The 16,885-nt window shown below is 43.4% G+C and overlaps 10 pseudogenes; all 10 read right to left on the reverse strand.

Moving 5' to 3' along the window:
* Positions 1 to 485: 485 nt before the first annotated feature.
* Positions 486 to 749, reverse strand: LOC130302370 (U2 spliceosomal RNA; annotated as a pseudogene).
* Positions 750 to 2,205: 1,456 nt separating this feature from the next.
* On the reverse strand, positions 2,206 to 2,469 carry LOC130302401 (U2 spliceosomal RNA; annotated as a pseudogene).
* Positions 2,470 to 3,939: 1,470 nt separating this feature from the next.
* LOC130302422 (U2 spliceosomal RNA) lies at positions 3,940 to 4,205 on the reverse strand (annotated as a pseudogene).
* A 1,458-nt stretch (positions 4,206 to 5,663) lies between these two features.
* Positions 5,664 to 5,927, reverse strand: LOC130302403 (U2 spliceosomal RNA; annotated as a pseudogene).
* A 1,446-nt stretch (positions 5,928 to 7,373) lies between these two features.
* LOC130302404 (U2 spliceosomal RNA) lies at positions 7,374 to 7,637 on the reverse strand (annotated as a pseudogene).
* A 1,474-nt stretch (positions 7,638 to 9,111) lies between these two features.
* On the reverse strand, positions 9,112 to 9,375 carry LOC130302429 (U2 spliceosomal RNA; annotated as a pseudogene).
* A 1,454-nt stretch (positions 9,376 to 10,829) lies between these two features.
* LOC130302417 (U2 spliceosomal RNA) lies at positions 10,830 to 11,094 on the reverse strand (annotated as a pseudogene).
* A 1,466-nt stretch (positions 11,095 to 12,560) lies between these two features.
* LOC130302378 (U2 spliceosomal RNA) lies at positions 12,561 to 12,824 on the reverse strand (annotated as a pseudogene).
* A 1,472-nt stretch (positions 12,825 to 14,296) lies between these two features.
* LOC130302418 (U2 spliceosomal RNA) lies at positions 14,297 to 14,561 on the reverse strand (annotated as a pseudogene).
* A 1,482-nt stretch (positions 14,562 to 16,043) lies between these two features.
* On the reverse strand, positions 16,044 to 16,307 carry LOC130302375 (U2 spliceosomal RNA; annotated as a pseudogene).
* Positions 16,308 to 16,885: the final 578 nt, after the last annotated feature.

A 16,885-nucleotide genomic window follows, 5' to 3' on the forward strand; every position in this document is an offset into this window, starting at 1 on the left:
GTCATAGCACTAATGCCTTTCCAATACCACCAGCAGATGGAGACACTCCATTGCAACATTGGTTGTGAGCAGCAGTTTCTAAAAACAAATGCCTCATGGCGGATTTCCCATCCATCAATGGATGGTAAATTTTGTTTTTATCATTCACTGACCACAGAAACCAATGCATGGTCAAGCAACAGCAATGACACACCCTTGTGTATAGGCATGAGACCCTCATGTCATTTAACAGGATTCAGCACCACCCACAAGACAGCTACCTGTCATGTCATGTCAAACCTGCACAGGTGTGCTAGATTATTATTATTTAGTTTTATTTTATTTTTTTACACCAATCAGTGTGCAAACATGGTCATTAAAACGCTAAATGAATAGACGTTCATAAACCAGTCAGTGCAACTCATCATTTTGGTCTCCAATTCTCAAACTCAAATTCTCACCCACGGAGGATTAAATGAGAATCTTTCTTGTTTAACACTGGAATGGGGTGGTGCACTGTTCACTACCCGAAGATACTGCCACATCGGGTCAATGCATAGGGCGACAGAAGCAGGCTTCCAAATCAGCTCCCTTTCTCAAAAATCCATTTAATTTATGGTCCCCAGATAGGGAACGTATGTATCAGTATGTGCTCACAAGTCACCCAAGTGCAAGTATTCACACAAAAAAAAACGTGCCTCAGGATGCGATCTGTCGCAAGATCCTTTCTTTTTTTACACTTGATCTAAGCCAAAAGGCCTAGAGGGGATAACCGGGAAAGGGGTGGACCCAACCATGTCCCCTTCATGAGCACTCACATTACTCATAGGAATGGAAGGAAGGCTGGCAGCCAACCAGCCTCCCATACACTTTCTGGGTGGGTGGCAGTCAGCCACCCATACATACATACAGCACAGGCTAAACCCACATCATCACTTAAAAAAAGGACAGGCGACCATTGCACTCTGATGGAGCATTTAGCAATGCAATCCATAGCCTGGCTTTTGCCTGAACCCCCATCACTCCTCCTCTTGCATATAAGACAATATTTCAGATCTGCATATGAAAACAACACGCCTACCTTTGTTGCACATAGCTGCCTGCCTGTCTCTAGTTACCCCACTGGCTGTAGCTGCGTCCCTTCCGACATGGAATAACACCAACTGTAACGATAAACTGAAAATTAACAGTATAAACCTGCATCATTTTGGACTCTGGTATTTGCTGAATCCGGGTGACCTGACAATCGATGGTGGTGCCGCTGGTGATTCTGGCCTTCTTGGAATCTGTTGGGCCTATGTGTTAGCTCACACATCACTTGGGTATCCATGGTAACTACCACAACATGGTCATCTGCAGTTTACATCTAGCTCGTGGCATTGAATGGCATTTTAAAAGTGCTAAGGGTCCTGGTGCAATAATCCTCCCATGAGGATCAGCCTCAACGGCTTTGTAGATTGCACTCATGTCAGCAACTCCATATACATTTTTTTTTCTTCATGCTTCTTTCTTCATCCTTTTTTCTTTCTGTCATTCAGACTTTCATTCATTCGATCTCTCTCACTCACTTGCTTTAACTCATTTGTTCTCACTCACTCACTCACTCAATCACTTACTGACTCATTCACTCTCACTCACTCTCACTCACTCGCTCACTAAGTCAGTCTCTCTCTCTCTCTCTTTTTCTTTTTATATATATTTTTTTCCGTCTTCTTCTTCTTCTTCTTCTTCTTCAGACCCTGTCATAGCACTAATGCCTTTCCAATACCACCAGCAGATGGAGACACTCCATTGCAACATTGGTTGTGAGCAGCAGTTTCTAAAAACAAATGCCTCATGGCGGATTTCCCATCCATCAATGGATGGTAAATTTTGTTTTTATCATTCACTGACCACAGAAACCAATGCATGGTCAAGCAACAGCAATGACACACCCTTGTGTATAGGCATGAGACCCTCATGTCATTTAACAGGATTCAGCACCACCCACAAGACAGCTACCTGTCATGTCATGTCAAACCTGCACAGGTGTGCTAGATTATTATTATTTAGTTTTATTTTATTTTTTTACACCAATCAGTGTGCAAACATGGTCATTAAAACGCTAAATGAATAGACGTTCATAAACCAGTCAGTGCAACTCATCATTTTGGTCTCCAATTCTCAAACTCAAATTCTCACCCACGGAGGATTAAATGAGAATCTTTCTTGTTTAACACTGGAATGGGGTGGTGCACTGTTCACTACCCGAAGATACTGCCACATCGGGTCAATGCATAGGGCGACAGAAGCAAGCTTCCAAATCAGCTCCCTTTCTCAAAAATCCATTTAATTTATGGTCCCCAGATAGGGAACGTATGTATCAGTATGTGCTCACAAGTCACCCAAGTGCAAGTATTCACACAAAAAAAAACGTGCCTCAGGATGCGATCTGTCGCAAGATCCTTTCTTTTTTTACACTTGATCTAAGCCAAAAGGCCTAGAGGGGATAACCGGGAAAGGGGTGGACCCAACCATGTCCCCTTCATGAGCACTCACATTACTCATAGGAATGGAAGGAAGGCTGGCAGCCAACCAGACTCCCATACACTCTCTGGGTGGGTGGCAGTCAGCCACCCATACATACATACATACAGCACAGGCTAAACCCACATCATCACTTAAAAAAAGGACAGGCGACCATTGCACTCTGATGGAGCATTTAGCAATGCAATCCATAGCCTGGCTTTTGCCTGAACCCCCATCACTCCTCCTCTTGCATATAAGACAAGATTTCAGATCTGCATATGAAAACAACACGCCTATCTTTGTTGCACATAGCTGCCTGCCTGTCTCTAGTTACCCCACTGGCTGTAGCTGCGTCCCTTCCGACATGGAATAACACCAACTGTAACGATAAACTGAAAATTAACAGTATAAACCTGCATCATTTTGGACTCTGGTATTTGCTGAATCCGGGTGACCTGACAATCGATGGTGGTGCCGCTGGTGATTCTGGCCTTCTTGGAATCTGTTGGGCCTATGTGTTAGCTCACACATCACTTGGGTATCCATGGTAACTACCACAACATGGTCATCTGCAGTTTACATCTAGCCCGTGGCATTGAATGGCATTTTAAAAGTGCTAAGGGTCCTGGTGCAATAATCCTCCCATGAGGATCAGCCTCAACGGCTTTGTAGATTGCACTCATGTCAGCAACTCCATATACATTTTTTTTTCTTCATGCTTCTTTCTTCATCCTTTTTTCTTTCTGTCATTCAGACTTTCATTCATTCGATCTCTCTCACTCACTTGCTTTAACTCATTTGTTCTCACTCACTCACTCACTCAATCACTCACTCACTCATTCACTCTCACTCACTCTCACTCTCTCACTCACTCGCTCACTAAGTCAGTCTCTCTCTCTCTCTCTCTTTTTCTTTTTATATATATTTTTTTCCGTCTTCTTCTTCTTCTTCTTCTTCTTCAGACCCTGTCATAGCACTAATGCCTTTCCAATACCACCAGCAGATGGAGACACTCCATTGCAACATTGGTTGTGAGCAGCAGTTTCTAAAAACAAATGCCTCATGGCGGATTTCCCATCCATCAATGGATGGTAAATTTTGTTTTTATCATTCACTGACCACAGAAACCAATGCATGGTCAAGCAACAGCAATGACACACCCTTGTGTATAGGCATGAGACCCTCATGTCATTTAACAGGATTCAGCACCACCCACAAGACAGCTACCTGTCATGTCATGTCAAACCTGCACAGGTGTGCTAGATTATTATTATTTAGTTTTATTTTATTTTTTTACACCAATCAGTGTGCAAACATGGTCATTAAAACGCTAAATGAATAGACGTTCATAAACAAGTCAGTGCAACTCATCATTTTGGTCTCCAATTCTCAAACTCAAATTCTCACCCACGGAGGATTAAATGAGAATCTTTCTTGTTTAACACTGGAATGGGGTGGTGCACTGTTCACTACCCGAAGATACTGCCACATCGGGTCAATGCATAGGGCGACAGAAGCAAGCTTCCAAATCAGCTCCCTTTCTCAAAAATCCATTTAATTTATGGTCCCCAGATAGGGAACGTATGTATCAGTATGTGCTCACAAGTCACCCAAGTGCAAGTATTCACACAAAAAAAAAAACGTGCCTCAGGATGCGATCTGTCGCAAGATCCTTTCTTTTTTTACACTTGATCTAAGCCAAAAGGCCTAGAGGGGATAACCGGGAAAGGGGTGGACCCAACCATGTCCCCTTCATGAGCACTCACATTACTCATAGGAATGGAAGGAAGGCTGGCAGCCAACCAGCCTCCCATACACTTTCTGGGTGGGTGGCAGTCAGCCACCCATACATACATACAGCACAGGCTAAACCCACATCATCACTTAAAAAAAGGACAGGCGACCATTGCACTCTGATGGAGCATTTAGCAATGCAATCCATAGCCTGGCTTTTGCCTGAACCCCCATCACTCCTCCTCTTGCATATAAGACAATATTTCAGATCTGCATATGAAAACAACACGCCTACCTTTGTTGCACATAGCTGCCTGCCTGTCTCTAGTTACCCCACTGGCTGTAGCTGCGTCCCTTCCGACATGGAATAACACCAACTGTAACGATAAACTGAAAATTAACAGTATAAACCTGCATCATTTTGGACTCTGGTATTTGCTGAATCCGGGTGACCTGACAATCGATGGTGGTGCCGCTGGTGATTCTGGCCTTCTTGGAATCTGTTGGGCCTATGTGTTAGCTCACACATCACTTGGGTATCCATGGTAACTACCACAACATGGTCATCTGCAGTTTACATCTAGCCCGTGGCATTGAATGGCATTTTAAAAGTGCTAAGGGTCCTGGTGCAATAATCCTCCCATGAGGATCAGCCTCAACGGCTTTGTAGATTGCACTCATGTCAGCAACTCCATATACATTTTTTTTTCTTCATGCTTCTTTCTTCATCCTTTTTTCTTTCTGTCATTCAGACTTTCATTCATTCGATCTCTCTCACTCACTTGCTTTAACTCATTTGTTCTCACTCACTCACTCACTCAATCACTCACTCACTCATTCACTCTCACTCACTCTCACTCTCTCACTCACTCGCTCACTAAGTCAGTCTCTCTCTCTCTCTCTTTTTCTTTTTATATATTTTTTTTTCCGTCTTCTTCTTCTTCTTCTTCAGACCCTGTCATAGCACTAATGCCTTTCCAATACCACCAGCAGATGGAGACACTCCATTGCAACATTGGTTGTGAGCAGCAGTTTCTAAAAACAAATGCCTCATGGCGGATTTCCCATCCATCAATGGATGGTAAATTTTGTTTTTATCATTCACTGACCACAGAAACCAATGCATGGTCAAGCAACAGCAATGACACACCCTTGTGTATAGGCATGAGACCCTCATGTCATTTAACAGGATTCAGCACCACCCACAAGACAGCTACCTGTCATGTCATGTCAAACCTGCACAGGTGTGCTAGATTATTATTATTTAGTTTTATTTTATTTTTTTACACCAATCAGTGTGCAAACATGGTCATTAAAACGCTAAATGAATAGACGTTCATAAACCAGTCAGTGCAACTCATCATTTTGGTCTCCAATTCTCAAACTCAAATTCTCACCCACGGAGGATTAAATGAGAATCTTTCTTGTTTAACACTGGAATGGGGTGGTGCACTGTTCACTACCCGAAGATACTGCCACATCGGGTCAATGCATAGGGCGACAGAAGCAAGCTTCCAAATCAGCTCCCTTTCTCAAAAATCCATTTAATTTATGGTCCCCAGATAGGGAACGTATGTATCAGTATGTGCTCACAAGTCACCCAAGTGCAAGTATTCACACAAAAAAAAACGTGCCTCAGGATGCGATCTGTCGCAAGATCCTTTCTTTTTTTACACTTGATCTAAGCCAAAAGGCCTAGAGGGGATAACCGGGAAAGGGGTGGACCCAACCATGTCCCCTTCATGAGCACTCACATTACTCATAGGAATGGAAGGAAGGCTGGCAGCCAACCAGCCTCCCATACACTCTCTGGGTGGGTGGCAGTCAGCCACCCATACATACATACAGCACAGGCTAAACCCACATCATCACTTAAAAAAAGGACAGGCGACCATTGCACTCTGATGGAGCATTTAGCAATGCAATCCATAGCCTGGCTTTTGCCTGAACCCCCATCACTCCTCCTCTTGCATATAAGACAATATTTCAGATCTGCATATGAAAACAACACGCCTACCTTTGTTGCACATAGCTGCCTGCCTGTCTCTAGTTACCCCACTGGCTGTAGCTGCGTCCCTTCCGACATGGAATAACACCAACTGTAACGATAAACTGAAAATTAACAGTATAAACCTGCATCATTTTGGACTCTGGTATTTGCTGAATCCGGGTGACCTGACAATCGATGGTGGTGCCGCTGGTGATTCTGGCCTTCTTGGAATCTGTTGGGCCTATGTGTTAGCTCACACATCACTTGGGTATCCATGGTAACTACCAAAACATGGTCATCTGCAGTTTACATCTAGCCCGTGGCATTGAATGGCATTTTAAAAGTGCTAAGGGTCCTGGTGAAATAATCCTCCCATGAGGATCAGCCTCAACGGCTTTGTAGATTGCACTCATGTCAGCAACTCCATATACATTTTTTTTTCTTCATGCTTCTTTCTTCATCCTTTTTTCTTTCTGTCATTCAGACTTTCATTCATTCGATCTCTCTCACTCACTTGCTTTAACTCATTTGTTCTCACTCACTCACTCACTCACTCATTCACTCTCACTCACTCTCACTCTCTCACTCACTCGCTCACTAAGTCAGTCTCTCTCTCTCTCTCTCTTTTTCTTTTTATATATATTTTTTTTCCGTCTTCTTCTTCTTCTTCAGACCCTGTCATAGCACTAATGCCTTTCCAATACCACCAGCAGATGGAGACACTCCATTGCAACATTGGTTGTGAGCAGCAGTTTCTAAAAACAAATGCCTCATGGCGGATTTCCCATCCATCAATGGATGGTAAATTTTGTTTTTATCATTCACTGACCACAGAAACCAATGCATGGTCAAGCAACAGCAATGACACACCCTTGTGTATAGGCATGAGACCCTCATGTCATTTAACAGGATTCAGCACCACCCACAAGACAGCTACCTGTCATGTCATGTCAAACCTGCACAGGTGTGCTAGATTATTATTATTTAGTTTTATTTTATTTTTTTACACCAATCAGTGTGCAAACATGGTCATTAAAACGCTAAATGAATAGACGTTCATAAACCAGTCAGTGCAACTCATCATTTTGGTCTCCAATTCTCAAACTCAAATTCTCACCCACGGAGGATTAAATGAGAATCTTTCTTGTTTAACACTGGAATGGGGTGGTGCACTGTTCACTACCCGAAGATACTGCCACATCGGGTCAATGCATAGGGCGACAGAAGCAAGCTTCCAAATCAGCTCCCTTTCTCAAAAATCCATTTAATTTATGGTCCCCAGATAGGGAACGTATGTATCAGTATGTGCTCACAAGTCACCCAAGTGCAAGTATTCACACAAAAAAAAACGTGCCTCAGGATGCGATCTGTCGCAAGATCCTTTCTTTTTTTACACTTGATCTAAGCCAAAAGGCCTAGAGGGGATAACCGGGAAAGGGGTGGACCCAACCATGTCCCCTTCATGAGCACTCACATTACTCATAGGAATGGAAGGAAGGCTGGCAGCCAACCAGCCTCCCATACACTTTCTGGGTGGGTGGCAGTCAGCCACCCATACATACATACAGCACAGGCTAAACCCACATCATCACTTAAAAAAAGGACAGGCGACCATTGCACTCTGATGGAGCATTTAGCAATGCAATCCATAGCCTGGCTTTTGCCTGAACCCCCATCACTCCTCCTCTTGCATATAAGACAATATTTCAGATCTGCATATGAAAACAACACGCCTACCTTTGTTGCACATAGCTGCCTGCCTGTCTCTAGTTACCCCACTGGCTGTAGCTGCGTCCCTTCCGACATGGAATAACACCAACTGTAACGATAAACTGAAAATTAACAGTATAAACCTGCATCATTTTGGACTCTGGTATTTGCTGAATCCGGGTGACCTGACAATCGATGGTGGTGCCGCTGGTGATTCTGGCCTTCTTGGAATCTGTTGGGCCTATGTGTTAGCTCACACATCACTTGGGTATCCATGGTAACTACCAAAACATGGTCATCTGCAGTTTACATCTAGCCCGTGGCATTGAATGGCATTTTAAAAGTGCTAAGGGTCCTGGTGCAATAATCCTCCCATGAGGATCAGCCTCAACGGCTTTGTAGATTGCACTCATGTCAGCAACTCCATATACATTTTTTTTTCTTCATGCTTCTTTCTTCATCCTTTTTTCTTTCTGTCATTCAGACTTTCATTCATTCGATCTCTCTCACTCACTTGCTTTAACTCATTTGTTCTCACTCACTCACTCACTCACTCAATCACTCACTCACTCATTCACTCTCACTCACTCTCACTCTCTCACTCACTCGCTCACTAAGTCAGTCTCTCTCTCTCTCTCTTTTTCTTTTTATATATATTTTTTTCCGTCTTCTTCTTCTTCTTCTTCTTCTTCTTCTTCAGACCCTGTCATAGCACTAATGCCTTTCCAATACCACCAGCAGATGGAGACACTCCATTGCAACATTGGTTGTGAGCAGCAGTTTCTAAAAACAAATGCCTCATGGCGGATTTCCCATCCATCAATGGATGGTAAATTTTGTTTTTATCATTCACTGACCACAGAAACCAATGCATGGTCAAGCAACAGCAATGACACACCCTTGTGTATAGGCATGAGACCCTCATGTCATTTAACAGGATTCAGCACCACCCACAAGACAGCTACCTGTCATGTCATGTCAAACCTGCACAGGTGTGCTAGATTATTATTATTTAGTTTTATTTTATTTTTTTACACCAATCAGTGTGCAAACATGGTCATTAAAACGCTAAATGAATAGACGTTCATAAACCAGTCAGTGCAACTCATCATTTTGGTCTCCAATTCTCAAACTCAAATTCTCACCCACGGAGGATTAAATGAGAATCTTTCTTATTTAACACTGGAATGGGGTGGTGCACTGTTCACTACCCGAAGATACTGCCACATCGGGTCAATGCATAGGGCGACAGAAGCAAGCTTCCAAATCAGCTCCCTTTCTCAAAAATCCATTTAATTTATGGTCCCCAGATAGGGAACGTATGTATCAGTATGTGCTCACAAGTCACCCAAGTGCAAGTATTCAAACAAAAAAAAACGTGCCTCAGGATGCGATCTGTCGCAAGATCCTTTCTTTTTTAACACTTGATCTAAGCCAAAAGGCCTAGAGGGGATAACCGGGAAAGGGGTGGACCCAACCATGTCCCCTTCATGAGCACTCACATTACTCATAGGAATGGAAGGAAGGCTGGCAGCCAACCAGCCTCCCATACACTTTCTGGGTGGGTGGCAGTCAGCCACCCATACATACATACAGCACAGGCTAAACCCACATCATCACTTAAAAAAAGGACAGGCGACCATTGCACTCTGATGGAGCATTTAGCAATGCAATCCATAGCCTGGCTTTTGCCTGAACCCCCATCACTCCTTCTCTTGCATATAAGACAATATTTCAGATCTGCATATGAAAACAACACGCCTACCTTTGTTGCACATAGCTGCCTGCCTGTCTCTAGTTACCCCACTGGCTGTAGCTGCGTCCCTTCCGACATGGAATAACACCAACTGTAACGATAAACTGAAAATTAACAGTATAAACCTGCATCATTTTGGACTCTGGTATTTGCTGAATCCGGGTGACCTGACAATCGATGGTGGTGCCGCTGGTGATTCTGGCCTTCTTGGAATCTGTTGGGCCTATGTGTTAGCTCACACATCACTTGGGTATCCATGGTAACTACCACAACATGGTCATCTGCAGTTTACATCTAGCCCGTGGCATTGAATGGCATTTTAAAAGTGCTAAGGGTCCTGGTGCAATAATCCTCCCATGAGGATCAGCCTCAACGGCTTTGTAGATTGCACTCATGTCAGCAACTCCATATACATTTTTTTTTCTTCATGCTTCTTTCTTCATCCTTTTTTCTTTCTGTCATTCAGACTTTCATTCATTCGATCTCTCTCACTCACTTGCTTTAACTCATTTGTTCTCACTCACTCACTCACTCAATCACTCACTCACTCATTCACTCTCACTCACTCTCACTCTCTCACTCACTCGCTCACTAAGTCAGTCTCTCTCTCTCTCTCTCTCTTTATATATATTTTTTTCTGTCTTCTTCTTCTTCTTCTTCAGACCCTGTCATAGCACTAATGCCTTTCCAATACCACCAGCAGATGGAGACACTCCATTGCAACATTGGTTGTGAGCAGCAGTTTCTAAAAACAAATGCCTCATGGCGGATTTCCCATCCATCAATGGATGGTAAATTTTGTTTTTATCATTCACTGACCACAGAAACCAATGCATGGTCAAGCAACAGCAATGACACACCCTTGTGTATAGGCATGAGACCCTCATGTCATTTAACAGGATTCAGCACCACCCACAAGACAGCTACCTGTCATGTCATGTCAAACCTGCACAGGTGTGCTAGATTATTATTATTTAGTTTTATTTTATTTTTTTACACCAATCAGTGTGCAAACATGGTCATTAAAACGCTAAATGAATAGACGTTCATAAACCAGTCAGTGCAACTCATCATTTTGGTCTCCAATTCTCAAACTCAAATTCTCACCCACGGAGGATTAAATGAGAATCTTTCTTGTTTAACACTGGAATGGGGTGGTGCACTGTTCACTACCCGAAGATACTGCCACATCGGGTCAATGCATAGGGCGACAGAAGCAAGCTTCCAAATCAGCTCCCTTTCTCAAAAATCCATTTAATTTATGGTCCCCAGATAGGGAACGTATGTATCAGTATGTGCTCACAAGTCACCCAAGTGCAAGTATTCACACAAAAAAAAAACGTGCCTCAGGATGCGATCTGTCGCAAGATCCTTTCTTTTTTTACACTTGATCTAAGCCAAAAGGCCTAGAGGGGATAACCGGGAAAGGGGTGGACCCAACCATGTCCCCTTCATGAGCACTCACATTACTCATAGGAATGGAAGGAAGGCTGGCAGCCAACCAGACTCCCATACACTCTCTGGGTGGGTGGCAGTCAGCCACCCATACATACATACAGCACAGGCTAAACCCACATCATCACTTAAAAAAGGACAGGCGACCATTGCACTCTGATGGAGCATTTAGCAATGCAATCCATAGCCTGGCTTTTGCCTGAACCCCCATCACTCCTCCTCTTGCATATAAGACAATATTTCAGATCTGCATATGAAAACAACACGCCTACCTTTGTTGCACATAGCTGCCTGCCTGTCTCTAGTTACCCCACTGGCTGTAGCTGCGTCCATTCCGACATGGAATAACACCAACTGTAACGATAAACTGAAAATTAACAGTATAAACCTGCATCATTTTGGACTCTGGTATTTGCTGAATCCGGGTGACCTGACAATCGATGGTGGTGCCGCTGGTGATTCTGGCCTTCTTGGAATCTGTTGGGCCTATGTGTTAGCTCACACATCACTTGGGTATCCATGGTAACTACCACAACATGGTCATCTGCAGTTTACATCTAGCCCGTGGCATTGAATGGCATTTTAAAAGTGCTAAGGGTCCTGGTGCAATAATCCTCCCATGAGGATCAGCCTCAACGGCTTTGTAGATTGCACTCATGTCAGCAACTCCATATACATTTTTTTTTCTTCATGCTTCTTTCTTCATCCTTTTTTCTTTCTGTCATTCAGACTTTCATTCATTCGATCTCTCTCACTCACTTGCTTTAACTCATTTGTTCTCACTCACTCACTCACTCACTCAATCACTCACTCACTCATTCACTCTCACTCACTCTCACTCTCTCACTCACTCGCTCACTAAGTCAGTCTCTCTCTCTCTCTCTCTTTTTCTTTTTATATATATTTTTTTCCGTCTTCTTCTTCTTCTTCTTCTTCAGACCCTGTCATAGCACTAATGCCTTTCCAATACCACCAGCAGATGGAGACACTCCATTGCAACATTGGTTGTGAGCAGCAGTTTCTAAAAACAAATGCCTCATGGCGGATTTCCCATCCATCAATGGATGGTAAATTTTGTTTTTATCATTCACTGACCACAGAAACCAATGCATGGTCAAGCAACAGCAATGACACACCCTTGTGTATAGGCATGAGACCCTCATGTCATTTAACAGGATTCAGCACCACCCACAAGACAGCTACCTGTCATGTCATGTCAAACCTGCACAGGTGTGCTAGATTATTATTATTTAGTTTTATTTTTTTTTTTACACCAATCAGTGTGCAAACATGGTCATTAAAACGCTAAATGAATAGACGTTCATAAACCAGTCAGTGCAACTCATCATTTTGGTCTCCAATTCTCAAACTCAAATTCTCACCCACGGAGGATTAAATGAGAATCTTTCTTGTTTAACACTGGAATGGGGGTGGTGCACTGTTCACTACCCGAAGATACTGCCACATCGGGTCAATGCATACTGCGACAGAAGCAAGCTTCCAAATCAGCTCCCTTTCTCAAAAATCCATTTAATTTATGGTCCCCAGATAGGGAACGTATGTATCAGTATGTGCTCACAAGTCACCCAAGTGCAAGTATTCACACAAAAAAAAACGTGCCTCAGGATGCGATCTGTCGCAAGATCCTTTCTTTTTTTACACTTGATCTAAGCCAAAAGGCCTAGAGGGGATAACCGGGAAAGGGGTGGACCCAACCATGTCCCCTTCATGAGCACTCACATTACTCATAGGAATGGAAGGAAGGCTGGCAGCCAACCAGCCTCCCATACACTTTCTGGGTGGGTGGCAGTCAGCCACCCATACATACATACAGCACAGGCTAAACCCACATCATCACTTAAAAAAAGGACAGGCGACCATTGCACTCTGATGGAGCATTTAGCAATGCAATCCATAGCCTGGCTTTTGCCTGAACCCCCATCACTCCTCCTCTTGCATATAAGACAATATTTCAGATCTGCATATGAAAACAACACGCCTACCTTTGTTGCACATAGCTGCCTGCCTGTCTCTAGTTACCCCACTGGCTGTAGCTGCGTCCCTTCCGACATGGAATAACACCAACTGTAACGATAAACTGAAAATTAACAGTATAAACCTGCATCATTTTGGACTCTGGTATTTGCTGAATCCGGGTGACCTGACAATCGATGGTGGTGCCGCTGGTGATTCTGGCCTTCTTGGAATCTGTTGGGCCTATGTGTTAGCTCACACATCACTTGGGTATCCATGGTAACTACCACAACATGGTCATCTGCAGTTTACATCTAGCCCGTGGCATTGAATGCCATTTTAAAAGTGCTAAGGGTCCTGGTGCAATAATCCTCCCATGAGGATCAGCCTCAACGGCTTTGTAGATTGCACTCATGTCAGCAACTCCATATACATTTTTTTTTCTTCATGCTTCTTTCTTCATCCTTTTTTCTTTCTGTCATTCAGACTTTCATTCATTCGATCTCTCTCACTCACTTGCTTTAACTCATTTGTTCTCACTCACTCACTCACTCAATCACTCACTCACTCATTCACTCTCACTCACTCTCACTCTCTCACTCACTCGCTCACTAAGTCAGTCTCTCTCTCTCTCTCTCTTTTTCTTTTTATATATATTTTTTTCCGTCTTCTTCTTCTTCTTCTTCTTCTTCTTCTTCAGACCCTGTCATAGCACTAATGCCTTTCCAATACCACCAGCAGATGGAGACACTCCATTGCAACATTGGTTGTGAGCAGCAGTTTCTAAAAACAAATGCCTCATGGCGGATTTCCCATCCATCAATGGATGGTAAATTTTGTTTTTATCATTCACTGACCACAGAAACCAATGCATGGTCAAGCAACAGCAATGACACACCCTTGTGTATAGGCATGAGACCCTCATGTCATTTAACAGGATTCAGCACCACCCACAAGACAGCTACCTGTCATGTCATGTCAAACCTGCACAGGTGTGCTAGATTATTATTATTTAGTTTTATTTTATTTTTTACACCAATCAGTGTGCAAACATGGTCATTAAAACGCTAAATGAATAGACGTTCATAAACCAGTCAGTGCAACTCATCATTTTGGTCTCCAATTCTCAAACTCAAATTCTCACCCACGGAGGATTAAATGAGAATCTTTCTTGTTTAACACTGGAATGGGGGTGGTGCACTGTTCACTACCCGAAGATACTGCCACATCGGGTCAATGCATAGGGCGACAGAAGCAAGCTTCCAAATCAGCTCCCTTTCTCAAAAATCCATTTAATTTATGGTCCCCAGATAGGGAACGTATGTATCAGTATGTGCTCACAAGTCACCCAAGTGCAAGTATTCACACAAAAAAAAAACGTGCCTCAGGATGCGATCTGTCGCAAGATCCTTTCTTTTTTTACACTTGATCTAAGCCAAAAGGCCTAGAGGGGATAACCGGGAAAGGGGTGGACCCAACCATGTCCCCTTCATGAGCACTCACATTACTCATAGGAATGGAAGGAAGGCTGGCAGCCAACCAGCCTCCCATACACTTTCTGGGTGGGTGGCAGTCAGCCACCCATACATACATACAGCACAGGCTAAACCCACATCATCACTTAAAAAAAGGACAGGCGACCATTGCACTCTGATGGAGCATTTAGCAATGCAATCCATAGCCTGGCTTTTGCCTGAACCCCCATCACTCCTCCTCTTGCATATAAGACAATATTTCAGATCTGCATATGAAAACAACACGCCTACCTTTGTTGCACATAGCTGCCTGCCTGTCTCTAGTTACCCCACTGGCTGTAGCTGCGTCCCTTCCGACATGGAATAACACCAACTGTAACGATAAACTGAAAATTAACAGTATAAACCTGCATCATTTTGGACTCTGGTATTTGCTGAATCCGGGTGACCTGACAATCGATGGTGGTGCCGCTGGTGATTCTGGCCTTCTTGGAATCTGTTGGGCCTATGTGTTAGCTCACACATCACTTGGGTATCCATGGTAACTACCACAACATGGTCATCTGCAGTTTACATCTAGCCCGTGGCATTGAATGGCATTTTAAAAGTGCTAAGGGTCCTGGTGCAATAATCCTCCCATGAGGATCAGCCTCAACGGCTTTGTAGATTGCACTCATGTCAGCAACTCCATATACATTTTTTTTTCTTCATGCTTCTTTCTTCATCCTTTTTTCTTTCTGTCATTCAGACTTTCATTCATTCGATCTCTCTCACTCACTTGCTTTAACTCATTTGTTCTCACTCACTCACTCACTCACTCACTCAATCACTCACTCACTCACTCATTCACTCTCACTCACTCTCACTCTCTCACTCACTCGCTCACTAAGTCAGTCTCTCTCTCTCTCTCTCTCTCTTTTTATATATATTTTTTTCTGTCTTCTTCTTCTTCTTCTTCTTCTTCTTCTTCAGACCCTGTCATAGCACTAATGCCTTTCCAATACCACCAGCAGATGGAGACACTCCATTGCAACATTGGTTGTGAGCAGCAGTTTCTAAAAACAAATGCCTCATGGCGGATTTCCCATCCATCAATGGATGGTAAATGTTGTTTTTATCATTCACTGACCACAGAAACCAATGCATGGTCAAGCAACAGCAATGACACACCCTTGTGTATAGGCATGAGACCCTCATGTCATTTAACAGGATTCAGCACCACCCACAAGACAGCTACCTGTCATGTCATGTCAAACCTGCACAGGTGTGCTAGATTATTATTATTTAGTTTTATTTTATTTTTTTACACCAATCAGTGTGCAAACATGGTCATTAAAACGCTAAATGAATAGACGTTCATAAACCAGTCAGTGCAACTCATCATTTTGGTCTCCAATTCTCAAACTCAAATTCTCACCCACGGAGGATTAAATGAGAATCTTTCTTGTTTAACACTGGAATGGGGTGGTGCACTGTTCACTACCCGAAGATACTGCCACATCGGGTCAATGCATAGGGCGACATAAGCAAGCTTCCAAATCAGCTCCCTTTCTCAAAAATCCATTTAATTTATGGTCCCCAGATAGGGAACGTATGTATCAGTATGTGCTCACAAGTCACCCAAGTGCAAGTATTCACACAAAAAAAAACGTGCCTCAGGATGCGATTTGTCGCAAGATCCTTTCTTTTTTTACACTTGATCTAAGCCAAAAGGCCTAGAGGGGATAACCGGGAAAGGGGTGGACCCAACCATGTCCCCTTCATGAGCACTCACATTACTCATAGGAATGGAAGGAAGGCTGGCAGCCAACCAGCCTCCCATACACTCTCTGGGTGGGTGGCAGTCAGCCACCCATACATACATACAGCACAGGCTAAACCCACATCATCACTTAAAAAAAGGACAGGCGACCATTGCACTCTGATGGAGCATTTAGCAATGCAATCCATAGCCTGGCTTTTGCCTGAACCCCCATCACTCCTCCTCTTGCATATAAGACAATATTTCAGATCTGCATATGAAAACAACACGCCTACCTTTGTTGCACATAGCTGCCTGCCTGTCTCTAGTTACCCCACTGGCTGTAGCTGCGTCCCTTCCGACATGGAATAACACCAACTGTAACGATAAACTGAAAATTAACAGTATAAACCTGCATCATTTTGGACTCTGGTATTTGCTGAATCCGGGTGACCTGACAATCGATGGTGGTGCCGCTGGTGATTCTGGCCTTCTTGGAATCTGTTGGGCCTATGTGTTAGCTCACACATCACTTGGGTATCCATGGTAACTACCAAAACATG

The sequence above is a fragment of the Hyla sarda genome, unplaced genomic scaffold (assembly GCF_029499605.1).
Source record: "Hyla sarda isolate aHylSar1 unplaced genomic scaffold, aHylSar1.hap1 scaffold_1164, whole genome shotgun sequence".
Classification (NCBI taxonomy): domain Eukaryota; kingdom Metazoa; phylum Chordata; class Amphibia; order Anura; family Hylidae; genus Hyla; species Hyla sarda.